This window comes from Astyanax mexicanus, chromosome 4 (genome assembly GCF_023375975.1).
Source record: "Astyanax mexicanus isolate ESR-SI-001 chromosome 4, AstMex3_surface, whole genome shotgun sequence".
NCBI classification, from domain to species: Eukaryota; Metazoa; Chordata; class Actinopteri; order Characiformes; family Acestrorhamphidae; genus Astyanax; species Astyanax mexicanus.
The window spans coordinates 32,679,210-32,706,668 of record NC_064411.1 but is presented as its reverse complement, the minus strand read 5'-3'; the positions used below and the strand labels follow the sequence as shown (position 1 = coordinate 32,706,668).

Sequence of the window (27,459 nt, the reverse complement as noted above, 5' to 3'; positions counted from 1 at the left end):
CATACTTAATATATATATATATATATATATATATATATATATATATATATATATATATATATATATATATATATATATATTGTGTTATTTAACAAAGAATTTCTCCACTTAAACAGGCAGCACTCTTCCAACTACTACAAGTGAAGCACTAGAAGGCCCCCACACTTCCCCAAGGATCAGCACAGAAGACAAGGTTCCAGGTACATATGTGCACATTTTACTGATATGCCTAGGAGTTACAGATTTGGCTCATGTCCCAGTGTCCATTCTTTTGCAAAAAAGAGTAAGTCTCCGAAAAACCTTAATATTTTTACAAAAATAGTTAAAAAATCTAAATAAGACATGCATTAAATATTGTGATATTTAACCTAGAATTCTTCCACTTAAACAGACAGAACTCTTCCAGCTACTACAAGTGAAGCCCCAGACGACACCCACACTTCCCCAAAGATCAGCACAGAAGACAAGGTTCAGGGTACATATGTGCACATTTTTACTGATGTTTTCATTCTTTATCTAATGAGTTTTTCATTGTTCTGTGAAGGCCTCAGGGGTTTGTTAAAGAACACCCATGAACAAACTGTCACGGATAAGGGTGAAGAGGATGGACATAAATGCAAACATAACTACACAACTAAACAGAAAGCTACAGCAAATAAAACAGAAAGCAAACACGGGAAAACGCAAAACCAGAATACAAGACTGAAATAACTAAAATAACAAAGATGAAATCAAATAAATATCAAAACTAAGAAACCAGTAACACTAGAATCAAAAACCAACATGACATATACACAACATGGTAGCACACAAAAGACTCCACAAAGAACACTGAAACAGAGGTAATTAAATAGACAAGGAGAGTGAGGAACACCTGGGCCAGGATAATGAGGGGGCGGGGTTACAAACAAGACACAAGGTGAGAACACTGACTGTGCGTCCACACCGAACGCGACGCGAGCGACAAAGCAGCCGGAAGTCAATCATTTTCAATGAGAGCGAGCGACACTGGGCGACGGGCAGCGACGCGGCGCGGCGCGACGCGAAGCGGGCGGTTTGAGCGATGCGAGAGAGTTGACGAGAGCTCAACTTTATGCAAATGAGCAGTGACGCGCGGCGGCGACTACCAATCAGAAACAGATTCTCATATGTCCGGTGTCCGGCCTGAAATCGCTGATCTGATTTTCTGTTCCTACTGAAGATTTATTCCGCTCGCAAAATGGAGGAGAGGCTGATCATCGCTGTGTCCGGTTTCCCGGTGTTGTATGATGTGTCCCTGTTTGCATACAGGGACCTTAATAAAAAGAATGATGCATGGAAAAAGGTGTCAGAAATTGTTGGGGTGCCAGGTACGGAAGTAGTTTACAGCATTTTAATGGTAATATTAAACTGATAGAAGATAGAATGTAGATGTGTTAAGTCAGATTAAGCTTTCATTCGTTTCAGTGCTGATAGCCAGCAAGAAAGATGTGTTTCAGGAGTACTTAAATGCTTTGAAATGATGACTAATCATGTGGTTTTATTATTTTACTAATCATATTGAAAAATAAGTGTACATCTTTATATTTTTGTCCAAGCCAAAAAAATAAAATAAATGGCATGTCAGTTTGCTCCAACAATAACTGAATGGTAAAGCAACAGTGTTTGATTAAATATAGTGTATAGGATTTCTTTATATGTTTTACCAATAACAAGAATTAGAGATTTATAGAGAGTTATAAATTGTTTTTTCCTTGTTCAATAGTGGAAGAATGCAAGAAAAGGTGGAAAAATTTGAGGGACACTTTTCGGAGAGAAAAGAACAGGGAAAGAGAGAGAAACAGGAGTGGAGCAGGAGCAGTCAGCAGTCAGCCATGGCGCTATATGGGGGTCATGAGCTTCCTCAACCCCTTTGTTGAAAGTAGGCCCACTAGTGGGAACATGGTTGTCGAGGTTGAGGAGGCCCTGACCCAGAATAATCAGGAAGAGACAGAGCAGACCCAGGGACAGTGTCAGGATGTGCAGGGAGGAAGAGAAGAGGGACAGGAGTCTTCTGATGAGGGAACTGCACCATCTACCTCTGGAGTTATTTCAGGACTTTCTCCTACTCCCTTGCAAAAAAAAAGAAGGCAGAGCAGTGCAAGTTTTTGAGGACAAGCTGTTAAAAATTCTGAAAAGTGTTGCATCCCAAAAAACATCTCATCAGAGTCCACCAACTGAAGACCCTGATGAGATGTTTTTTAGAAGCATCCTTTCAGATTTTAAAAGTCTGACAGAAAGGAGGAGGGATGAATTAAAATTTAAAATACACCAGCTAATTTTTGAAGCAAAGTGTCAGGAGGCAGAGGAAAACACAAAAATTTGATATATATATATTTTTTACACCAGCTACAACACACATTTTGAGGTGCAGCTGACAAGGCTGTGAGGGGTGTCAGTAAGCTTGTTTCCCTCGCAGTCTTGTCAGCTGCGCCTTAAACACACACTGTTACATTTCAACATGCAACCGTTTTGTATTTCATGCATAAAGTATATGAATGAATATAGTTTTTTTGCAGCAAAGTTTCAGGAGGCAAACAAAAATGTGATTTATTATTTTCTACACCATTTATCAAATACAACACACATTTTGAGGTGCAGCTGACAAGGCTGTGAGGGGTGTCAGTAAGCTTATTTCCCTCGCAGTCTTGTCAGCTGCACCTTGAACACACAAACAGTAGTGTTATATATAGTTAATATAGTTTTGATATAAAAAATTAAGGACTTTTCAAGGGAAAAGTCTTTGTTTTTGTTATTAATTCGTTTTTTGTTCATTCAATGTAATTAGTTAATTTATTACTGTCAACATTTGTGTTAATAATCAAAGTTATTGTTACTATACCATACTAATACTATACTAATTGTTACTACACTAATAAACTAAGTTACTTAAATGAATCTCTGTGATTTCAGATATTCTTGTTATAAAATTATGTTTTAAATTACAACGGGAGGTGACAATAATACAATGACACATACTTTATATTGCAGTGTAGTTTTATTAAGTGAACTTGGAGGAACTAATGCTTATTACTGTGTGTAAATGGAATTATTGCTCTTTTGGAGTGGTTTGTGGCTCTTAAAAGAGCCTTTGTGTCTGTTGGTTCAAACTGCAGGATGCCAGGGAACTGCACCCTCAGTTGAGAAGTAAGATGCATATGTCTCCCTAACACGAACTGCCTCCCGGGTTGAGTTGTTGCTCCCCAATCTTGTTGCATCTTGAAGGACAGCAACATCGCTCTCACCACTCAGTGACATAGGCTCCCTCCTCGTCCTTGTCGTGCTCCTTAAGAAGTTATGAAGGACACAGGTGGCCTTCACACAAGCTTCCACGTTGGCAGGGCTGATACCAATGACGCGGCGGTACATGCGCCATTGTGATGTGAGGATACCAAAGGTGTTCTCAACAATCAGCCTCGCTCGCGAAAGCCTGTAATTGAAGATTCTCTGCCTACTAGAGAGGTTGGAACCTGGGAAGGGCCTCATTAGATCTCTCCGCAGAGGGAAGGCCTCATCACCAACAAACACATGTGGCTGAGGTCCCAGGTGCTCAGCTCCTGTCAGCACAGCATCTTCTGGAAGGCCAAGGGTTCCATCTTTGAGACCAAAGGGGGAATTGGCCAGAATCCCTCCATCACTGGTTCTTCCATAGCCGCCAACATCCACAATCCGGAAGCAGTACTTGGCATCCACAACTGCCAAGAGGACGATAGAAAAGGTCCCCTTATAGTTGTGGAAAAAGGACCCGGAATTAGCAGGAGCCTGGATCACCACATGCTTTCCATCAATGGATCCCACACAGTTTGGAAAGTTCCAACGATGGAGGAAGTCTGCTGCAATAGCTCTCCAGTCATCAGTTGTGGGAACTGGCATGTACTCCTCCACCAGAGAGGCCCAAATAGCCCTGGACACATCCGCAACTATGCAGGCCACAGTACTGAATCCAATACGATAGCTGTAAGCTATTGTGCGAAAAGAGTCTCCAGTTGCAAGAAATCTGTAAAAATATTAATGTTAAAATGCATGGTTTAAATGCATATTAAAACTGTTATTCAAAAAGCGGTAACACTTTATAATAAGGGTACATGTCATGACATTAATTCAGGCATTCATTAAGGATGAAGTCATGAGGAATTATACAGGAACAAATACATGAGTTATGTATTAATAACTGTAAAGTTAAATTAATCACCATTAACTAATGTCTGTATGAATGAATGAAGATGAATGGAATGAAGGCTTTATTCAGTGCCGCACAAAAATGTAGTGGTCATTTCAATATCATTGCTTGGCAAAATTTAATACTGTTTTAATGTTTATTGTTATGTGATCTGTTGTGTCAAAAAAGCAACAAGCTACTTAAGGCGGTTACATGTGTCCTATCACCCCTTTCCGGAAAAAAATTTAACTTAACACATTAATTCCTGGTATATTCATGTACTGAATAAAGCCTTCATTCCATTTATCTTTATTAATTCATACAGACATTAGTTAATGGTGACTTATTGAACCTTAGTTATTAATACATAACCCATTCATTTGTTCTTGTATAATTCCTCATGACTTCATCCTTAATGAATGCCTGAATTAATGTCATGACATGTACCCTTATTATAAAGTGTTACCCATAAAGCTTAATAAAAAAAATGCTAAGGAGGTTAATAAACTCTACCCTATTTATTTATTTATTTAATATATATTATTAAGTTTATTAATTTTATATATATTATAATATATTATATTAAATAAGTTGCACTTACCTTAAGCAAACAGCCAAGCGTTGGGATGCACAAATAGCCTTGCGGTAATTTGTGTCCATTCGGCTAATTCGGGGACCCACTTTACCAAGAAGGGAATCAAATTGGTTCCTGTCCAGTCTGAAGTACCGCTGGAACCTGTCATCATCCAACCTCAGCTCCTGCACAAGGCGATGGAATTCTCCATGCTGTGTGCGGGACAGCAGGGTCTGATGGATCCACGCAGAGCGGTGACTGCGCTTTCGCCGGAGGTAAAGTGCACCAACAGCCAGCAAGACAAACTCTCGAGTATCCATGGTGTATTAATGGTTTTGAGAGGGGTTTAGTATTTATGTAGTACAGTTTCCCTCCATTTGTTTCGTTTTTTGAGGGAACACTGCTTATTGGTTAAAAGAAATCAGCAGATTCAGTGCCAGCTTTTTGTGTTCAGAGCAGAGGGCTTACCTCATTCATTGAAAGCCAGGTTTAACACATTTTACATTAATAAATGTTTTAACACATAAGGAGATTAATAGATAATCATTTTTATGCATATGACGTGCATTTTAAATAATGCGAAACGTTTGTACGAGTGTATAATGTTTTAGAATTGTGTAGACAGGCTGTTTCTGTATTCTTGCTGTCTGAGTGCCTGTGTTTGGAAACGCCCACCAGCGACAGCTCGTTGAGTGAGACACGCCCCCAAGCGACTCATCGCCTGCTGCACGAGCGACACAGAGCGATTTTATCGCGTTCGGTGTGGACGTACAGTGATGGCTAGGACAGGGCTAGGGCGGGGCTAGGGTGGAGACAGGGACCAAAACACAACAGAAGCACATGGCTGGGAACATGACAGAAGCACAAGGGAACAAATGAGGGGAAAAACACAGGACAGACACAGGCTAATATGTGACACAAACGGCATCACAAAAGCCAAAGAACTCAGTAAAAAGATCAGACACAAACTTTTGGAGAGTGTAGATCAGGGTTAGTATATAAAAACATATCCCAAGCTTTCAAACATCCCAAGGAGTACTGTTTAATGCATCATCCAAAAATGGAAAAAGTTTTCTACAACTGCAAACCTGCCAAGACATGTCCATCCACCCAAACTGACAGATTGAGCAAAGTAAATACTGGTCAGAGAAGCAGTCAAGAGGCCCATGGTCACTCTGAAGGAGCTGAAGAAATCAACAGCTTAGGAGGGAGAATCTGTCCACAGGACAACTAGAAGTAGTGCACTCCACAAATCTGACCTTATGGAAGAGTGGCAGGAAAAAAAGCTCTAAACAAACCACTTTTTTATTATTAATTATTTAACCTAGAATCCTTCCACTTAAACAGAAAGCACTCTACCAACTGCTACAAGTGAAGCCAGAGAAGGCACCCACACTTCCCCAAGGATCAGCTCAGAAGACAAGGTTCAAGGTACATATGTGCACATTTTTACTGATGTTTTCATTCTTTATCCAATGGGGTTTTCTTGGTTCTGTGAGGGCCACAGTGGTTTGTTAGAGAGCACTAGTGAACAAACTGCATCATGAAAGCTGAAGAACTCACCAGACAGGTCAAGGACAAAGTTGTGTAGAAGTTTAAAGCAGGGTTAGGTTATTAAAATATATCCCTAGCGTTGTACACCCCTAAGGAGCACTGTTCAAACCTCCATCTAAAAATTGAGAAGTATTCTACAACTGCAAACCTGCCAAGACATGTCCATCCACTCAAACTGACAAATCTGTCCACAGGACAACTAGACTTTATGTACTCCACAAATCTGGCCTTTATGAAAGAGTGCCAAGAAGAAAACCATTGTTGAAGGAAAGACATAAGAAGTGCTGTTTTCCACAAGCCATGTTGGAGACACAGCAAACATGTGAAAGAAGGTCCTAAGGATAGATTAAACCATGGTTTAACTTTGTGGCCTGAATGCAAAGTGTTGTGTGTGGCAAAAAGTAACTCTGCTCATCTACATAAACACATCCTCCACGCTGTGAAACATGGTGGTGGCAGCATCATGCTGTGGCGAAGCTGTGCTTTAGCAGAGACAGGGAAGCTGGTCAGATTTAATGGGAAGATGGATGGAGCTAAATACAGACAAATCCTGGAATAAAACCTCTTATGGATGAAAACGATTTGAGACTGGGAAGGAAATTCACCTTCCAGCAAGACAATGACCCTAAACATAAAGTGCAGCCAGAGCTACAGTGGAATAGTGTAGATCAAAAAATCTTCATGTGTTAGAACGGCCCAGAAGCTCTCCGTCCAACCTGGCTGAGCTTTAGCTGTTTTGCAAAGAAGAATGGGTCTCCTAAACAGCTTGATATTTTTGAAAAAAAAACTGTTAAATTGGTTCAAAGCTCTAAATAAAACGTGCTTTTTAAAATATTGTGTTGTTTAACCTAGAATTCTTCCACTTAAACAGGCAGCACTCTTCCAACTACTACAAGTGAAGCACTAGAAGGCACCCACACTTCCCCAAGGATCAGCACAGAAGACAAGGTTCATGGTACATATGTGCACATTTTTACTGATGTTTTCATTCTTTATCCAATGGGTTTTTCATTGTTCTGTGAAGGCCTCAGAGGTATCTTAAAGAACCATGAACCCATGAACAAACGGCATCACGAAAGCCGAAGAAGCAGAAAGATCGGAGACAAACTTGTGGAGAGTGTAGATCAGGGTTAGTATATAAAAACATATCCCAAGCTTTCAAACATCCCAAGGAGCACTGTTCAATCCATCATCCAAAAATGGAAAAAGTTTTCCATACACCCAAACTGACAGATCGAGCAATAAGAGCACTGGTTAGAGAAGCAGTCCTGAGGCCCATGGTCACTCTGGAGGAGCTGCAGAAATCAACAGCTTAGGAGGGAGAGTCTGTCCACAGGACAACTAGAAGTCGTGCACTCCACAAATCTGGACTTATGAGAGAGTGGCAGGAAGAAAAGCAAACATTTAAATTAGTTGAAAGTTCTGAACAAACCATACTTTTTTATATTGTGTTATTTAACCAAGAATTCTTCCATTGTGATACGCCCCCGGGGTTAGGGGCGTGATCACTGTGACCCAGAAGGAGGAAGCACAGAGAGATACACAGACACGGGGCGTAAATGAACACAAATCATACCTTTATTGGCTTTTAACGCCCTCCACCACACCATAAATAACTTAAATAAACATCTACGGCCCAATGGGGCTCTAGGATCGGTAGACTTAACTTCAGCTTAGTTTAAAGGTCCGTGCAGCCTCAGCCCTCAGCTCCTCAGTCCAGAGTTCTCTTCTCATGAGTGAGTGGAGGCAGAGTTTTTAAAGCTGTCCCAGCTGTCGGCTCAATCAGTCCGGATGCGGGCCAGCTGGGTCAGATTGGGCTGTGCGCTCCAGCGTGGGGTGGACCCACAATTCCCCCGCCTCCTCACGCCACACCATTTAAACAGGCATTGCTCTTCCAACTAAACTGCAAACCTATCAAGACATGGCCGTCCACCCAAACTGAGAGATCGAGCAATAAAAACAGAAGCAGTCAAGAGGTCCATGGTCACTCTGGAGGGGCTGAGTATCCATAGCTTAGATGTCAGAATCAGTCCAGAGGGCCACTATACGTCATGCACTCAACAAATCTGGCCTTTATAAAAGAGTGACAAGAAGAAAACCAATGTTGAAAGAAAGACATAAAAAGTGCTGTTTGCCACAAGCCATGTAGGAGACACAGCAAACATGTAAAAGAAGGTCCTGTGGTTAGATTAGACTATGATTTTACTTTGTGGCCTAAATGCAAAGTGTTGTGTGTGGCAAAAAGTAACACTGCTCATCTACATGAACACACCCTCCACGCTGTGAAACATGGTAGTGGCAGAATGGGTGAAAAAGATTTGAGACTGGGAAGTAGATTCACCTTCCAGCAAGACAATGACCCTAAACATACAGTACAGCCAGAGCTACAGTGGAATAGTGTAGACCTTCACGTGTTAGAACGGCCTAGATGCTCTCCGTCCAACCTGGCTCAGCTTTAGCTGTTTTGCAAAGAAGAATTTGTCTCTTAAAAATCTATAGAAAAAAAGATATTTTTGAAAAAAAAATCTTAAATTAGTTCAAAGCTCTAAAACATACTTTTTAAAATATTGTGTTGTTTAACCTAGAATTCTTTCACTTAAACAGGCAGCACTCTACCAACTACTACAAGTGGAGCGTTAGATGGCACACACACTTCCCCATTGATCAGCATAGAAGACAAGGTTGAAGGTACATATGTGCACATTTTACTGTACTTAGGCATTACACTTTTTGTTCATGTCCCAGTGTCTATTCACAATGCTGGTGATGATCTAAACACAGGACAGACACAGGCTAATATGTGACATTACCCCCCTCAATGGCGCCACTACTAGAGGCACCGAGAGAGAGGGAACAAAGGACATAAGACAAGGCTAGACAAGACCTGGGGACGAACACAGGGGCTGGAACAGAGTCAGGAAACTAGACAGGGGGTACTAACTTGGACTGGAACAGAGACTGGACAGGTGGTAGAAACAGAGACTGGACAGGGGACGAGAACAGAGACTGGACAGAGGGCTGTACATTGGACAAGGATGCAGGCTGGACAGGGGGCTGAACTAAAGACTGGACATGTGGCTGGACATTGGACAAGGACGCAGACTGGACAGGGGGCTGGACATTGGGTAGGGATGCAGACATGGCAGGGGACATGAACAAAGACTGGACAGGGGGCTGAACATTAGACAGGAATGCAGACTGTACAGGGGGCTGAAACACAGACTGGACATTAGACAACAAAGGGGACTGGACTGGAGATTGAACAGGGGACTGGGCTGAGGATGTGAACGGACATTGGACGTTAGACTGGACTCTAGAAACAAATGGAGACTGGACATTGGACTGGACAGGGGATGGGAACCGAGACTGAACAGGGCACTGGACAGTGGACATAAACGGAGACTGGACATTTGATAAAGGTGACTGGACATTAGACAGGACACTGGATAAAAAAGACTGAATGTTTGACAAAAACGGAGATTGGACATTGGACTGGACAGTGGAAACATACTGGGACTGCAGAGAGTGCATAAAGGGAGACTGGACATGGGGTTAAACACTGGACCAAGACGGAGACCTGGTGGTAGACAAAAATGGAGACTGGACATTGGACAGGACAGGGGAACAGGGACAAAAACATTGACAGGGACAAACACAAACACATTGACAGGAACAGGAACTGAGACATTACTGGAAATGGGTACAGGGACACATTAAGGAACTGGAACTAAAATGGGAATGGACATGGGTAAAAAATGGGTAAAGACCCAGGACTGGCACAAGTCTGTGATACTGTCTGTGAGGTCAGTCTGGGCACAGTTCTGGGGGTGAATTCCGGGGGACTTGGGGCTGGCCTAGGAATGCGTGAATGGGGGTATATAAAGTTCTGGGAGTGGGTACAGGAACAGGGGAGGTAGCGGGCAACATGGTCACAGGGTCAAGGACGGCCGGAGCCGTGGGCACAGGGTCAGGGGCGGCCAGAACCGAGGGCACAGGGTTAGAGGGGGCCAGATCCGCATGCACAGGGTCAGAGGCGACCGGAGCCGCGGGCAACCGAGCTGAAGCAATGGGTACCACATGGGCAGCAGGCACTGCAGACACAGGAGCAGGAGCGGCGGGCACCGCTGGCACTGGAGCTGAAGCAGTGGATACCACATGGGCGGCAGGCAATGCAGACACAGGAGCAGGAGCGGCGGGCACCGCTGGCACTGGAGCTGAAGCAGTGGGTACCACATGGGCAGCAGGCACTGCAGACACAGGAGCAGGAGCGGCGGGCACCGCTGGCACTGGAGCTGAAGCAGTGGATACCACATGGGCGGCAGGCAATGCAGACACAGGAGCAGGAGCGGCGGGCACCTCTGGCACTGGAGCTGATGCTGAAGCTCGGGCAGCGGGTGCTGCTGGAGCTGGAGCAGTGGGTGCTGCTGGTGCTGGAGCTGAGGCTGGAGCCGCAGGGGCTGGGACAGATGCCACTGTCAGGACGGGAGTGGGCTGCCTGAACGCTGGTACTGGCACTGGGTAGGGGTCATCACGTTCGAGAGGTGCATGCAACAGGAAGTCCATTAAGTCCCATTGGAGAGGCTTCGCATGCTTAATCCTCCTTTTAGACTTGCCTCTCTCACTCTGAGGAGAGAGATAAATAGCGCCATCCCTGACCTCCCCTCCGAAATCCACCGGTGGGGGTGGGAAGCCCAGTGCGCTGAACACAGTTTTTTTTGCCAACCTCGGGGAGTGGAGGCCTCCTTAGCCTCCGAAACATACCCCACAGGTGTGCCATTGGGAAGAGGAGTCCGTCTTATGGCACACCTGGCAAAGGGGTAATCTGCTACGTCCATTTTTTTAGGTGGAGTCTTATGTCACGGATGAGGGTGGAGAGGATGGACGTAAATGCAGATATAAATTTAATAATATCAAACAGAAAACTACAGCAAATAAAACAGAAAGCAAACAGGGGAAAACGCAAAACCAGAATACAAGACTAGTGATGGGTCTGACGACCCTGAAACCTCGACACATGCGCCGAGCTGTCAAGGCGAAACCCCGTGTCGGTGCGCGTATCAAGTTAAGGAAAACCACGTGACCGATACACTTCCTGTATCGTTTGGTAGCGATGGGTCTGATGACACTGAAACTGGTGCTAAATGCAGACAAATCCTGTTATGGGTGAAAACGATTTGAGACTGGGAAGGAAATTCACCTTCCAGCAAGACAATGACCCTAAACATACAGTGCAGCCAGAGCTACAGTGGAATAGTGTAGATCAAAAAAATCTTCATGTGTTAAAACGGCCTAGAAGCTCTCCGTCCAACCTGGCTGAGCTTTAGCTGCTTTGCAAAGAAGAATGGGTCTCCTTGATATTTTTGAAAAAACTGTTAAATTAGTTCAAAGCTCTAAATAAAACATGCTTTTTAAAATACTGAGTTATTTAATCTAGAATTCTTCCACTTAAACAGGCAGCACTCTTCCAACTACTACAAGTGAAGCCCCAGACGACACCCACACTTCCCCAAAGATCAGCACAGAAGACAAGGTTCAAGGTACATATGTGCACATTTTTACTGATGTTTTCATTCTTTATTCAATGAGTTTTTCATTGTTCTGTGAAGGCCTCAGAGGTTTTTTTAAAGAACACCCATGAACAAACGGCATCACGAAAGCCAAAGAACTCAGCAGACAGATCAGAGACAAACTTGTGGAGAGTGTAGATCAGGGTTAGTATATAAAAACATATCCCAAGCTTTCAAACATCCCAAGGAGTACTGTTTAATGCATCATCCAAAAATGGAAAAGGTTTTCTACAACTGCAAATCTGCCAAGACATGTCCATCCACCCAAACTGACAGATTGAGCAAAGTGAACACTGGTCAGAGAAGCAGTCAAGAGACCCATGGTCACTCTGGAGGAGCTGCAGAAATCAACAGCTTAGGAGGGAGAATCTGTCCACAGGACAACTAGAAGTAGTGCACTCCACAAATCTGGCCTTTATGAAAGAGTGGCAGGAAAAAAAAGCTTGATATCTTTGCAAAAATAGTTAAATAAAGCTCTAAACAAACCAATTTTTTTTAAATACTGAGTTATTTAACCTAGAATTCTTCCACTTAAACAGGCAGCACTCTACCAGCTACTACAAGTGAAGCACTAGAAGGCACCCACACTTCCCCAAAGATCAGCACAGAAGACAAGGTTCAAGGTACATATGTGCACATTTTTACTGATGTTTTCATTCTTTATCCAATGGGGTTTTCTTGGTTCTGTGAGGGCCACAGTGGTTTGTTAGAGAGCACTAGTGAACAAACAGCATCATGAAAGCTGAAGAACTCACCAGACAGGTGAAAGACAAAGTTGTGGAGAAGTTTGAAGCAGGGTTAGGTTATTAAAATATTTCCCAAGCTTTGAGCATCCCTAAGGAGCACTGTTCAATACTCCATCTAAAAATTGAAAAGGCATTCTACAACTGCAAACCTGCCAAGACATGTCCATCATCCCAAACTGACAGATCGAGCAATAAGAGCACTGGTTAGAGAAGCAGTCCTGAGGCCCATGGTCACTCTCTAGGAGCTGCAGAAATCAACAGCTTAGGAGGGAGAGTCTGTCCACAGGACAACTAGAAGTCGTGCATTCCACAAATCTGGACTTATGAGAGAGTGGCAGGAAGAAAAGCAAACATTTAAATTAGTTGAAAGTTCTGAACAAACCATACTTTTTTTATATTGTGTTATTTAACCAAGAATTCTTCCATTGTGATACGCCCCCGGGGTTAGGGGCGTGATCACTGTGACCCAGAAGGAGGAAGCACAGAGAGATACACAGACACGGGGAGTAAATGAACACAAATCATACCTTTATTGGCTTTTAACGCCCTCCACCACACCCAAAATAACTTAAATAAACATCTACGGCCCAATGGGGCTCTAGGATCGGTAGACTTAACTTCAGCTTAGTTTAAAGGTCCGTGCAGCCTCAGCCCTCAGCTCCTCAGTCCAGAGTTCTCTTCTCATGAGTGAGTGGAGGCAGAGTTTTTAAAGCTGTCCCAGCTGTCGGCTCAATCAGTCCGGATGCGGGCCAGCTGGGTCAGATTGGGCTGTGCGCTCCGGCGTGGGGCGGACCCACAATTCCCCCGCCTCCTCACGCCACACCATTTAAACAGGCATTGCTCTTCCAACTAAACTGCAAACCTATCAAGACATGGCCGTCCACCCAAACTGAGAGATCGAGCAATAAAAACAGAAGCAGTCAAGAGGTCCATGGTCACTCTGGAGGGGCTGAGTATCCATAGCTTAGATGTCAGAATCAGTCCAGAGGGCCACTATACGTCATGCACTCAACAAATCTGGCCTTTATAAAAGAGTGACAAGAAGAAAACCAATGTTGAAAGAAAGACATAAAAAGTGCTGTTTGCCACAAGCCATGTAGGAGACACAGCAAACATGTAAAAGAAGGTCCTGTGGTTAGATTAGACTATGATTTAACGGTAACGCTTTCTTTTACAGTACCCTAAGTTCTAGGTATTATCCAGGTAATAGTGAGGTACAAACTCGGAAGTACTAAGTAATTATTTTTGGTAACGATATGGTAAGTACCAGGAAAGTCTTGCCTAATTACACTGAAATGTCTAGGTATTAACCAGGTAATAGTGAGGTACAAACTCGGAAGTACTAAGTAATTATTTTGGGTAACAAGATGGTAAGTACCAGAAAAGTCTTGCCTAATTACACTGAAATGGAACTAGGTAATAAACAGGTACATGGGTGGTACAAAGTCCAAAGTACTAGGTAATTATGTTGGTTAACAAGATGGTAAGAACAAGGACAGTTCAATTTAATTACACTGAAATATCTCACAGGTTCTAGGTAATAACCAGGTAAGTGTGAGGTACTAACCCCAGTAACATGATGATAAGTACCAATATAGTCTCCTTACCCTGATATACCTCACAGGTTCTAGCTAATAACCAGGTAAGTGTGAGGTACTAACCCCAGTAACATGATGATAAGTACCAATACTGTTCATTTTAATCAGTCTCTATTTATTTGACTGAGAAATCCCTAAAAATGAATTTAAGGTTTATAGAGTGGAATTCTTCACTAGGAAGACAGCACAGGAATGGAATACTTGGCCATATGTTTAAAGACATTAGAGCATGTTACAAGGTTTAAGGGTGAAAAAGTATACCATAAGAATAAAGTGTTGAATATGTGTATTTACCCCCTTTTTAAACATAATTTGTAGAATAAGGTCTTACATGTTAAATATATATATATATATATATATATATATATATATATATATATATATATATTTAACTTATATATATATAAATTAAAACTGCTTAAAAATCATGGTTATTAAAACTACCAAATATTGATTTCTGAAATCTTAAAACATTATTATAGTTGTTTCTAAATTAATATTAACTGCTTTTGTTTGCATTATTTGAGATCTGAAAGCACTAAAGCATCTTTTTCATTATTTTGACCATTTCTCATTTTCTGCTCTAAATTACAATATTTTTATTTAGTATTTGGGAGAAATGTTGTCAGTAGTTTATAGAATAAAATAACAGTGTTCATTTTACTCAAACATGTACCTATACATAGTAAGATCAGAGAAATAGAAAATTTGAAGTGGCTTGGAAGGGTCAAGGGGGCGAAGGCAAGCTCCTGCCCGCAAGCTGCTTACCCCAATAAAAGCTGTCCTCAGCTTTCATTGTATATATACACTGCTCAAAAAGATAAAGGGAACACTCAAATAACACATCCTAGATCTGAATGAATGAAATATTCTCATTGAATACTTTGTTGCACAAAGGCGGAGGTAGCGGTCCTGCTGCTGGGTTGTTGCCCTCCTACAGCCTCCTCCACGTCTCCTGGTGTACTGGCCTGTCTCCTGGTAGCGCCTCCAGCCTCTAGACACTACGCTGACAGACACAGCAAACCTTCTTGCCACAGCTCGCATTGATGTGCCATCCTGGATGAGCTGCACTACCTGAGCCACTTGTGTGGGTTGTAGAGTCCGTCTCATGCTACCACGAGTGTGAAAGAACCACCAACATTCAAAACTGACCAAAACATCAGCCAGACAGCATAGGTTCTGAGACGTGGTCTGTGGTCCCCACCTGCAGAACCACTCCTTTATTGAGTGTGTCTTGCTAATTGCCAATAATTTCCACCTGTTGTCTATTCCATTTGCACAACAGCAGGTGAAATTGATTGTCAATCAGTGTTGCTTCCTAAGTGGACAGTTTAATTTCACAGAAGTTTGATTTACTTGGAGTTATATTGTGTTATTTGAGTGTTCCCTTTATTTTTTTGAGCAGTGTATATAAGTTCAGTAATGCATGCTTGGTTGTGTCAAAAAAGAGATAAATAATAAACAGTAAACAGTTCTGTTTTGAAGTTGTATGTTGTTCTTTTTGAAGTGCTTATTTGTTGAACTACATGGTAAGAACTGAGTAAAACCAGAGAAATAAGCTCTGCTCTCTTTTACAGTCCTTTTACTCCTTTATTAAGCAGAAAGTTCTGTTAGTTACACAGTGTTTTATATGGTACTTACAGAAGGATGTTCTACAGAGGGTTATTTGTTGAACTAAATGGTAAGAACTCAGTAAAGAGAAATAAGCTATTTCTTCTCTGTTATCAGGTATTGACCTTTTATTTTTAAATCAAATAAATAGAGACTGATTAAAATGAACAGTATTGGTACTTATCATCATGTTACCGGGGTTAGTACCTCACACTTACCTGGTTATTACCTAGAACCTGCGAGATATTTCAGTGTAAGGAAACTGTATTGGTACTTATCATCATGTTACTGGGGTTAGTACCTCACACTTACCTGGTTATTACCTAGAACCTGTGAGGTATATCAGGGTAAGAAGACTATATTGGTACTTATCATCATGTTACTGGGGTTAGTACCTCACACTTACCTGGTTATTACCTAGAACCTGTGAGACATTTCAGTGTAATTAAATTGAACTGTCCTTGTTCTTACCATCTTGTTAACCAACATAATTACCTAGTACTTTAGAGTTTGTACCACCCATGTACCTGTTTATTACCTAGTTCCATTTCAGTGTAATTAGGCAAGACTGTCCTGGTGCTTACCATCTTGTTACCCAAAATAATTACTTAGTACTTCCGAGTTTGTACCTCACTATTACCTGGTTAATACCTAGACATTTCAGTGTAATTAGGCAAGACTTTCCTGGTACTTACCATCTCGTTACCAAAAATAATTACTTAGTACTTCAGAGTTTGTACCTCACTATTACCTGGTTAATACCTAGAACTTAGGGTACTGTAAAAGAAAGTGTTACCGGTTTAACTTTGTGGCCTAAATGCAAAGTGTTGTGTGTGGCAAAAAGTAACACTGCTCATCTACATGAACACACCCTCCACGCTGTGAAACATGGTAGTGGCAGAATGGGTGAAAAAGATTTGAGACTGGGAAGTAGATTCACCTTCCAGCAAGACAATGACCCTAAACATACAGTACAGCCAGAGCTACAGTGGAATAGTGTAGAACGACCTAGATGCTCTCCGTCCAACCTGGCTCAGCTTTAGCTGTTTTGCAAAGAAGAATTTGTCTCTTAAAAATCTATAAAAAAATCTTAAATTAGTTCAAAGCTCTAAAACATACTGTTTTAAATATTGTGTTGTTTAACCTTGAATTCTTCCACTTAAACAGGCAGCACTCTTCCAACTACTACAAGTGGAGCGTTAGATGGCACCCACACTTCCCCATCGATCAGCATAGAAGACAAGGTTGAAGGTACATATGTGCACATTTTACTGTACTTAGGCATTACACTTTTTGTTCATGTCCCAGTGTCTATTCACAATGCTGGTGATGATCTATCTATCTATCTATCTATCTATCTATCTATCTATCTATCTATCTATCTATCTATCTATCTATCTATCTATCTATCTATCTATCTATCTATCTATCTATCTATCTATCTATCTATCTATCTCCAGAGCTCATCTGGCTCTTAAAGGGAATGTGAGGCAAGAGACACATTGTTTGGTTTGTTTCACTTAAAACACAGCCATGATTAATTAAGAGAATCAGTTCAAGTCTTTTGTGCGTTTTGAGTCGCGATGTTACGATAGCAAAGACACACTGACTCCCTAAATCAAGCTTCGTTGTTTAAGGCTCACCTATAGATCACTAAAAAAGGGCCCTTAAATCATACAGTCATAACCAATAGACCTGCTTATAAGTGTTCTGTCACTCTGTCTGTCTAATGAACTTTACAAAATGATTCCATCCATTACATTTAAGCCCAGATGTAGTTTGTCTTCTGTTTTCTTAAAACTGATTACAGCTGATTGGCCCTCTATTGTGGATAATACACAGTCAAGTCAACCCTCAACTGTGCCATGTTTTCAACAACACAAGAGCTGCTCGCCAGGATAAATCATACTTGCTTTTTTAAATGTTAAGCTGTACAATGGTCTTGTAAAGTCCTTTTTGTTCCAGTGGATAAAAAACAAATATGCAAAATGATTTCCCCTCGGGCAACATTTAGTCAAATCAGAAAAAACGTGTTGGTATCTTAGAGCTTAATTTATGTCTAATTCATCTTCCTCTCCTCAATCCATGTAGAATCTCTAATAGACTTTTCTATGTTGTTTCTGTCTTTTCCTACAGAGCGAAGCCGCCTCAGAACTTTCTATTTTATTGGAAAAAGCGTAAATCAGTCTGAAGCTCGAGCAGCTTGCAGAGCAAAGGCCACTATCCTGGTTACTGTGTATAATGATGAAGATATCAAGGCACTTTCTAATCTGACTGGAATCAGCTGTGCATGGACTGGTCTGTACAGGAATAAATTCAGTTATAAATGGTCTAATGGTGATGATTCTACATTCAGACATCAGGAGACTGGAGACTGTGGCTCAGGGCCCTGCTGTGCTGCTATGAAGGCTGATGGATTATGGGAAAATCTTCAGTGTACAGAGACAAGAAAATTCATGTGTTATAAACAAGGTAAATACTGATTATAAACTACAGATATTTCAACTGTATTAACTCTGAACTATTTGTTCTTTTTAGATCCAACTCTAAATACAAATCATTGCTTCTCCTCCACAGATCAGACTAACTCCAGTTACCATCTGATCACTGAGAATAAGACCTGGTATGAAGCTCAGAGTTACTGCAGGAAGAACTACACTGATCTGGTCAGCATCAGAGATCAGGAGCAGAATGAAGCAGTGAAGAAAGAAGGGATGAAGAGCAGCACACCATTCTGGATTGGTCTGCTGCGTGATGACTGGCAGTGGGCTGGTAGAGGAAGATCTGCTTACAGAAACTGGGGGAACAATCATCCTAAATCTTCTCCAGAAAATTGTGTAAAACTGGTATCAGGAAAATTGTATTCAGTGCTGTGTAATAATACTGGATCTGCTCTGTGCTACAGCAGTAAGTCCTGACTTCACACACACACTCTCTAATTCTCAGAGTCTTTGATCTCACTCTAAGACATGCTGTATTTTCTGTCTTCATCAGCTTCCCTCCATGTCAGTGAGGACCGTATGAACTGGGAGAACGCTTTGTACTACTGTAAGAAAGATAACAGGACTGGTCTGCTGCACATTCATACTGAATCTGACCACAATGAGGTGAAGAACGAGCTCAGGAGGAGGCGTATCTCTGGGACTTTGTGGGTGGGGCTTGGACAGAGCCAACTTTTTGGTTTCTGGTTTTGGTCTGATGGGAGTGATTTGGGTTCCTGGACCAACTGGGTGGGAGGGCAAGTCCCACAACTTCCATTGTCTCAGCACTGCGGTGCCATAGACACAGAGCAAGACTTCAAATGGCTCGATAAGAACTGTAGATACTCATTCAGGGTTTTATGCACAGTAAAATAATCAAACTCATCCTATTCATATATCCAGTGTGTTAGATATACACACATACCTGAGGTCTGGCATTGAGTTTTTATATTTTCTGTTTGCGAATTTACTCATAACTGCAATTTTTTTAGCTTAGTTAAGCTTAGCTTAGGGCTTTCTCCTATATGCTTTTTTTTTCAATGCATTGCTTATCAGATATTATACAGCAGAAAACGATATCTGGCCAAAGACATCTGCAATATTTAGTTAATTACATGTTAATGAAAAAGGGTGAACTAATGGAAAGGAACTTGTAATGTAATACTATCTTTATTAGATGCCATGAATTTGTTCTTATAAATAAACTAAAATGTCAGAATTGTCAAAATTCCATATCATATCATCTACATGGGGCGGCACCGTGGCACAGTGGGTAGCAGCCTGGGTTTGATTCCCTTTCTGTGTGTACTTGTGCATGTTCTCTCCCTGTATATGCGTGGGTTTTCTCTGGGTGCTCCAGTTTCCTCCCACAGTCCAAAGACTCGAATTAAGTATTGGTTGAAATTGCCTTCTAGGTGTGAGTATGTGAGTGGTATTGACAATGGATGGATAGATGGATGGAGGGATGGATGGAGGGATGGATGGATGGATGGATGATTAATCTACGTCAGGGGTGTCAAACTCATTTTGGCCGAGGGCCACATTGGCATATTGGCTGTCCTCCGAGGGCCAGATGTAACTTATAAATGTAATAAAATGTAACCAAATGTAATATATGTAAATGAATGTAATTACTCCTTAATGTTAAATAACTCTCAATATATTATTTATTCAATCAAATATTACAGTTGCATGGAAAAAATGTTTGCTTTTTGCTCTATTAACATAAATCCTTTTAATTTGTCATGTCATGAAATCCAAAAACTCCATCAATCAAGAACCAAACTATTCAAGTGAATAGAAATGACATCAAGTTATATTAACTTTGAAATTATTAACTGAAATAAGGCTTAATAAATATAAAATCAAAAATTGTGACTGTTAAGAACATAGCATTTCCTCAGATTTAGCAGTTCCTCATCCAACCACTAGTGGGAGCTGCAGCAGCAGCACCACAAGTCCGCAGTCTTTACTGAGTCAGAGCTACAGCCCAGCCACGGGCTACAGGGCTCAGCTCAGCCAGTCTGGAGCGTTTTTAAAATGTTTAAGTTCTTCTGTGTATGAAATAAAGATTTTTGTAACCGAAAATTACAGCTCTCTACAGTTCATCTTTCAGCCCAATCAGCTAACAGCAGCCGTTTAGAGCATGAGTCACTGCTGGGATTACATTATAAACAGGTCAGTTATCGCGCTGCTAACCTCAGGATGTTTATAACTACGGAGTTTAGTGGACACACCACGGCTGCAAGGTTAGACTGTTGAAGGCTACTGAAGACTATTAAAGGCTATTGGAGGTTATTGAAAGGGTCATTGAGGGCAGAAATCAGTAATGGCTGGTTAGATAAGTGATTCACGTCCTCGTACTTTGCTGCGGTGAAACTGCGACTAGCGCTGTCACAGTGATGTTTATTAACGTCATTAAAACAGATTTTGTCAGCTATTGTCTTATAAATATTTACACAGAACTTATATCTCTCCTAAAAAGCGTTTATTTTGGTCAGTAACACTCTTCGTAACACAAAAGGCATACCGGTCTTTCGCCTTGAAGCACAGCCGTCCGTCTGCATCAACTTCTCTTTTTCTGGACATTATGGGATAAACATTTATATGTCTCAATTCCACCCGCGAAGTTACACCTTCCCTCCGGCAGGGTTTCCACATCAATGACTACACTGCCGTGTAGTGGCAGTAAGCCGTAACTTCGCGGGTAATACAATCGACAAGCATTGTGGGAAATGTATTTTTTGGTCAAAGAACGCTTCTGACCTATTTATTATAGACACTAAGATCTTACAAGTGTAATGAGACAGCTACCCTGAAGGGAAGATCCAGATAGCTGTCTCAGACTTCTATTTAACCTGGTGGAATATAGCACCAGGATGAACTCAAAAGCAAATAAATGAGAAATGCAGTGAGCTGGGATTGAACCCAGACCGTTGGTGTGAAGGGCTAATGAGTAGACCACAACACTATGGAGGCTTATGAGTGCTTGGTGACTGTAAGGGTTTTAACACTGCGGGCAAGGTTTAGAACACTGATTAATTACACAAACTAAAGTGTGAGAGAAGAAAGAACTGCTTTACTGTGGAGAAATGTAAGAAATGAAAACACAAAGCGGCAGAAAAAGGTTTGAAAAAAATAAATTATAAAACGCTGAGAGCGGGGCTCGAACCCTCACGAGAATGGGCTCTGAAGCGCAGTGAACACAGCCAACACGCTGCGCCACCGGGGATGAGCCGATGACGTCAGCGCCGGACACAACTTAATGACTCACAGCAAGCGGGAGAGTGAGCTAAGTGAATGAAGAGAAAAAAAAATAAACCAAGCAGAAATAATGATTTTAAAACGGTAAAAAACAATAAGGGATAGAAAGAAAAAGTAAGCGAACTTAGAAGTGAAGGGGAATCCCCTCTGGTCGCTATAAACGATAGAAAGTATTTTTTTTTTTTTTTTTTTTTGACGAAAGTACAAAGAGAGAGAGAGAAGGGGAAAGACAGCCTCGTGGTGACACGACCAGCGAGGTGAAGGGATTAGAGCGACGCAGGTAGCTCTAGAAGAAATAAAGAGAACCTCTCTGAACTGAGCCCAGTATACACCGTTCTCATAGAGGTTAAAGATAGAGAGCCACTTGGCAACTCAGAAAAGATCGCTAGAAAAACCGGCGTGGTCTTGCTTTCTGAAGGGAATACTCAAGACTCTGCGCCGAGGAACCGGAAGGAAGCCCTTATAAGGTAGTGACACCAGCTGTTGTTAATCGCGCTGATTACCACCTGGCTTAGAGCGTGGCCTCCCTCTAGTGGTGGGAAGACCACGGCGCGGGCGGCCTCTTACAGGACCCCCTCCCCGAGGGGCGGCTCCAGAAGACCCAAGCCCAGCCGCCCGATCACGCCGAAAAGCCCGGATGAGATCCGGATCAAGAATCCGAGCAGCCGGAACCCAAGAGCGCTCTTCAGGACCATAACCCTCCCAATCCACCAGATACTGGACTCTGCCCCTCACCATACGGGAATCCAGTATTTTATTTACTGTATAGGCCGGAGAGCCAGCCACCATGCGAGGGGGCGGCGGGTCCATCGGCCTAGCCCCAGTTGAACATAGGTAGGGCTTGAGACGCGAAATGTGGAAAGTGGGATTGATCCTAAGGGACGGCGGCAGCTGCAGCCTGTATGACACAGGGTTGACTCGGCGGATGACCTTGAAGGGCCCGATGTAACGGGGGGCCAATTTTTTGTTGACCACTTTGAGCGGAAGGTCCTTAGCCGCTAACCACACACGCTGACCTGGACGTAGAGATGGCCCCAGCATACGCCTCCGATCTGCAGTGGCCTTGCGTGATGCAGTTTGTGCTAGCAAAGTGGCCCGTGCACGTTGCCACGCCTTCTTGCAACGCCTCACCATACTGAGTGCAGAGGGAACGGCTGTGTCTGCTTCCTGGTCTGAAAACAAGGGAGGCGGATAACCAAACTGACACTCAAAAGGGGACATTCCCAGAGAGGAGTGCCACAGGGTGTTGTGAGCGTATTCGGCCCACAACAAGTGATCCGCCCAGGTGGTAGGGCAAGTGGATGCCAGACACCGGAGAGACTGCTCAAGGTCTTGGTTCACCCTCTCGGTCTGCCCATTAGACTGAGGATGATACCCTGAGGACAGACTGACAGAAGCCCCCAGAGAAGTACAAAAGGCTTTCCAGAACCGACTCGAAAACTGGGGGCCTCTATCTGATACCAGGTCTACAGGGATCCCGTGGTACCGCACTACTTGGTGGAGAATGAGTTGAGCAGTCTCCTGAGATGATGGGAGTTTTGACAGGGCGACAAACCGAGCTGCCTTTGAAAACCTGTCCACAATCACCAAAATGACCGTGTTGCCTCTGGATTTGGGTAATCCGGTGATGAAATCCAAGGACAGATGTGACCATGGGCGATGTGGAACAGGTAAAGGGTGTAGCAGTCCAGGGGGTCTAGTCCTGGGCTCCTTGTTTCGTGCACATACATCACAGGAAGCCACAAACTGCCGAACCTCTCTTGCCATCTTAGGCCACCAGAATCGTCTGCTCAGGAATTCTAGTGTGCGTTTAACCCCTGGATGGCCTGAAACAGGATTGGTGTGTCCCCAGTCCATAACCTGAGTCCGAGCAGATGTGGGGACATACAGCCTGTTGGTGGGGCCTCCGCCTGGGTCTGGCTCAGTTTGTAAGGCTGCCCGGACTACTCCCTCAATCTCCCACTGCAGGGGGGCCAGTATGCGTTCGGGGGGAAGGATAGGAGAGAACTGTGGTACAGAGGGTGCCTCCCACTGCCTGGAAAGGGCATCAGGCTTAATGTTCTTGGATCCTGGACGGTAAGATAGAGTGAAGTCAAAGCGACTGAAAAACAGGGCCCAACGGGCCTGTCTAGGGTTCAGCCGCTTGGCACTCTGGATGTACGAGAGGTTCTTGTGATCCGTCCAGACCAAGAACGGGTGTTTGGATCCCTCTAGCCAGTGTCTCCATTCTTCAAGGGCCATCTTAACGGCCAAGAGTTCCCGATCTCCCACATCATAATTCCTTTCAGTGGGAGTCAAACGGTGAGAGAAATAAGCACACGGATGGAGCTTGTTGTTCTCACCTGAGCGCTGGGACAGGACAGCACCAACCCCAATGTCCGAGGCATCCACCTCCACCAAAAATGGGAGGTCAGGGTCCGGGAGGCGTAAGATAGGGGCACTGATAAACCGGTGTTTGAGCTCCTCAAAGGCTTTCTGGGCCTCGTCGGTCCATTGGAATAGGCCTGGCTGCTTGCGGGTCAGAGCAGTGAGTGGTGCCGCAACTGAGCCAAAGTTCCTAACAAACCGGCGGTAAAAGTTGGCAAAGCCCAAAAAACGTTGCACTAGGCGGAGGGATGTTGGGCGAGGCCACTCGGCCACTGCTTTCAGTTTGACAGGATCCATAGCTAAACTGCCCTTGGAAACCACAAACCCCAGGAAATGCACTGTAGCTACATGGAATTCAGACTTCTCAAGTTTTACAAAGAGATGGTTTTCAAGGAGCAGCTGTAGCACTCGGCGAACATGAACAATATGCTCATTCAGGTTTTTGCTGAATATGAGGATGTCATCCAGGTAAACGAAAGTATATAGGCCGAGGGTCTCGTGCAGGACCTCATGGATAAGTCTTTGGAAGACAGCTGGTGCATTCATTAGTCCAAAAGGCATTACTAAGTATTCATAGTGGCCTGTAGGGGTGACAAAAGCTGTCTTCCATTCATCCCCGGGGCGGATCCGTACCAGGTTGTAGGCACTCCGAAGGTCCAATTTTGTAAAAATAGAGGCCTGTTGGAGTGCCTCAAAGGCTGTTGTCATCAAAGGCAAAGGGTAGCGGTCCTTGACCGTGATTTTGTTGAGGCCTCTGTAATCGATACACGGTCGTAGACCCCCGTCCTTCTTGCCTACAAAAAAAAATCCTGCCCCAGCAGGAGATGTTGAAGGACGGATGAACCCCTGTGCCAGTGCTTCTTTTATGTATTCCTCCATAGCCTCTTTCTCAGGCCCTGATAGAGAAAAGAGGCGCCCCCTAGGAGGAGCAGTCCCTGGCATTAATTCGATGGCACAATCAAAGGTACGGTGAGGTGGTAGGACCTCAGTCTTCTGCTTGCTGAAGACCTCCTTAAGGTCTTGGTAAGCCTTTGGTACCTTGCTCAGGTCAACAGGCTTTTGGTGTGGTGTTCCATGACTCTCCAGGAGGCCAGGGCGTAAACATGAAGCCCTACAATGTGAACCCCACTGACGAATGCTTTTGGAGAGCCAGTCTATATGAGGGTTGTGCCTTTGCAGCCAAGAATACCCCAGGATTACAGGTAGACTTGGTGCTTGGGTCAAAAAGAAAGAGATGCGTTCAGTATGTTGACCCACTCTCATAATGACTGGTTTGGTCTGTTGCTTAATTGCCCCTGATCTCAGTGGGAAGCCATCTATAGCCGACACTGGTAGAGGAGTGGTAAGGGACTCCAAGGGTAAGCCTAGTTGGCGTGCTGTAGAGATGTCCATGAAATCGCCTGCTGCACCGGAGTCAACAAATGCAGTCAGGCGTCCCTCCTTAGGTGGTGTTCCCCATATCAAAGCGACTGGGAGAAACAGCCCACTTGACTGGGGACTGAGGAGAGAGCCTACCCTGGGGTCCCCTACCGGGGGTAGGCTTGGCCTTTTACTGGCCTAACAGGGCATTTTTCTATTTTGTGGTCACCCCCACCACAATACGTACATCTGCCCTGACGGCGACGTGTCTCGGCCTCTTGGGGGGTGAGGTGGGTGCGACCGAGTTGCATGGGTTCATTCCCATCAGCCCGAGACTGTGGCCGGGAATAAGGAGAAGGTTCGCGAGGTTGAGGAGTACGCGGCCCCTTCTTGCTGGCCCGACGACGTTCCCGAAGACGGTTGTCAAGCCTAAGAGCCAAGTCATACAGGTCCTCCAAGGAATTTGGAGGATCACGGACTGACATGAGATCTTTTAGCTCTTCACTGAGGCCTTGTTGGTAAACAGCTATAAGGGCAAGGGAGTCCCATCCACTCTCAGCAGCCAGGGTACGGAAAGCAATATTGTAGTCTGCAATAGACCGAGTACCCTGGTGTACATTGAGGAGGGCAGTGGCAGCATCACTGCCCCTACAGGAGCTATCAAAAGTCCGCCTCATGGCTCCGGCAAAGAGAGAAGAGGTCTTACAGTCTACAGATCCAGCCTCCCAAAGGGCTGTAGCCCATTCTAAGGCACGGTCAGAAAGGAGGGAAATCATGTATGCGACCTTAGCGTCCTCAGTGGGGAACCGATTAGGGGCTTGCTTAAAGGCCAAAGAGCATTGGAGCAGGAAGCCCCGACATCCACCTGGCTCACCACTGAATCTCATAGGGGCTGGTAGCATGATGTCTGCAGAGGATGCAGTGAGAGGCGGAGCCTCAGCAGCAGGTGGGGCTTCATCCTTGGGTGGGATTGTTAACTGTTGGACAGCCACTGTTAACTCCTGCATACGCTGAGCTAGCTGATTTAATGCCTCCTCATGCTTGCCCAGACGAGCACCCTGAGCTGTTATGGCCTGCTGCATTGCTGCCTTATCTGCTGAGTCCATATTATGGCAGAGTCTTGCTGTAATGAGACAGCTACCCTGAAGGGAAGATCCAGATAGCTGTCTCAGACTTCTATTTAACCTGGTGGAATATAGCACCAGGATGAACTCAAAAGCAAATAAATGAGAAATGCAGTGAGCTGGGATTGAACCCAGACCGTTGGTGTGAAGGGCTAATGAGTAGACCACAACACTATGGAGGCTTATGAGTGCTTGGTGACTGTAAGGGTTTTAACACTGCGGGCAAGGTTTAGAACACTGATTAATTACACAAACTAAAGTGTGAGAGAAGAAAGAACTGCTTTACTGTGGAGAAATGTAAGAAATGAAAACACAAAGCGGCAGAAAAAGGTTTGAAAAAAATAAATTATAAAACGCTGAGAGCGGGGCTCGAACCCTCACGAGAATGGGCTCTGAAGCGCAGTGAACACAGCCAACACGCTGCGCCACCGGGGATGAGCCGATGACGTCAGCGCCGGACACAACTTAATGACTCACAGCAAGCGGGAGAGTGAGCTAAGTGAATGAAGAGAAAAAAAAATAAACCAAGCAGAAATAATGATTTTAAAACGGTAAAAAACAATAAGGGATAGAAAGAAAAAGTAAGCGAACTTAGAAGTGAAGGGGAATCCCCTCTGGTCGCTATAAACGATAGAAAGTATTTTTTTTTTTTTTTTTTTTTTGACGAAAGTACAAAGAGAGAGAGAGAAGGGGAAAGACAGCCTCGTGGTGACACGACCAGCGAGGTGAAGGGATTAGAGCGACGCAGGTAGCTCTAGAAGAAATAAAGAGAACCTCTCTGAACTGAGCCCAGTATACACCGTTCTCATAGAGGTTAAAGATAGAGAGCCACTTGGCAACTCAGAAAAGATCGCTAGAAAAACCGGCGTGGTCTTGCTTTCTGAAGGGAATACTCAAGACTCTGCGCCGAGGAACCGGAAGGAAGCCCTTATAAGGTAGTGACACCAGCTGTTGTTAATCGCGCTGATTACCACCTGGCTTAGAGCGTGGCCTCCCTCTAGTGGTGGGAAGACCACGGCGCGGGCGGCCTCTTACAGG

The 27,459-nt window shown here is 43.7% G+C and overlaps 1 protein-coding gene and 1 long non-coding RNA gene across 3 annotated transcripts in view; one reads left to right on the top strand and one right to left on the bottom strand.

Annotated features, from left to right (window-relative positions):
• LOC125801640 (macrophage mannose receptor 1-like) overlaps window positions 1-27,459 on the bottom strand; it is a 224,400-nt gene that overhangs the window by 102,751 nt on the left and 94,190 nt on the right. The gene's annotated exons all lie outside the window — the stretch shown is intronic.
• LOC111193155 (uncharacterized) lies at window positions 114-18,156 on the top strand. Of its 2 annotated transcripts, XR_007438845.1 has the most exons (4): window positions 8,908-8,993; window positions 11,759-11,842; window positions 16,995-17,078; window positions 17,964-18,156. It is a non-coding gene; the product is annotated as an uncharacterized LOC111193155 (long non-coding RNA). The 2 variants fall into 2 exon arrangements; XR_007438846.1 differs by lacking the exons at window positions 8,908-8,993; window positions 11,759-11,842 and adding an exon at window positions 114-200.